The sequence below is a fragment of the Aptenodytes forsteri genome, unplaced genomic scaffold, assembly GCF_000699145.1.
Source record: "Aptenodytes forsteri isolate BGI_AS27 unplaced genomic scaffold, ASM69914v1 Scaffold284, whole genome shotgun sequence".
Lineage (NCBI taxonomy): Eukaryota > Metazoa > Chordata > Aves > Sphenisciformes > Spheniscidae > Aptenodytes > Aptenodytes forsteri.
Window position 1 is genome coordinate 2,173,674 of NW_008794445.1, and position 857 is coordinate 2,174,530.

At 64.5% G+C, this 857-nt stretch overlaps 1 protein-coding gene across 1 annotated transcript in view; it reads right to left on the minus strand.

Annotated features, from left to right (window-relative positions):
* LOC103907867 (extracellular serine/threonine protein kinase FAM20C) overlaps window positions 1–857 on the minus strand; it is a 10,304-nt gene that overhangs the window by 1,610 nt on the left and 7,837 nt on the right.

Sequence of the window (857 nt, forward strand, 5' to 3'; positions counted from 1 at the left end):
CAACACACGTCATGTTTCGACAAGACACGCGGTTTCCCCCCACCCCTTTGCCAAGATTGTTTCCCCTCCATCCCGCTTTACCCGCGACCGTTGTCCAGGTGGAGCAGGAAAGTGTCGTTCCCAAATTTCTCTCGAAGGTCATAGTGGTGCCGGTCCATGTTGCCTGCGGCAGGGCAACAAATTTGCCATCGGGTGGTGGGCCGGGAGGCGGGAGCAGGGACATGGAGCACCCTCCTGGCGCGAGACCGAAACCCAGAGGCTGGGGAAAAGGGCTGGGGGCACCTCTAAGTTGCCCGTCTGGTGGCCGTGGCCATGGGGGGGGATGGGGGGGACCTGAGCAGAGCCCCTGGGGCCTCCAGGCCCCTTCTCATCCCGGCAGCCCCATGGAGGGACAACAGTCGCAAACGGAGCAGAAGTAACAGCAAAGGCACGGCTGCGGCAGCCAGGGGTGAGGAGACAGGAAGCTCTCCAGGTCAGATGATGGTGGGGGGACAGCGCGGGGAGGAAGGAGCGGCCTCGGGGACAGGAGAGGCAGCATGAGCCCCGGGGAACATCGCCGCCCGCCCCGGCTCCCCAGGGGCTGCACATGGGAGCTTTGCTGGGAGGCGCTTCCCATGCCTGGGGTGTTCAGCTGGGACCTCCCTGGCATCTCTCGTCCTTCGGCTTCTGCCTGGGATGTGTCCTAACGGCACAGCCCTTTGCTCTCGTTTTGGGTAAGAGCACAGCTCTCTGCAGCCTGAGCAGTGGTTTGGCCAACAAACCTTGCAGGGCACGATACTGCGGGACATGGAGCTGTTTGGGCCTCTCGGTCCCGAGGGGCCCCCGCCACCCGCACTGCCAGCACAGTGGGGCGCCCC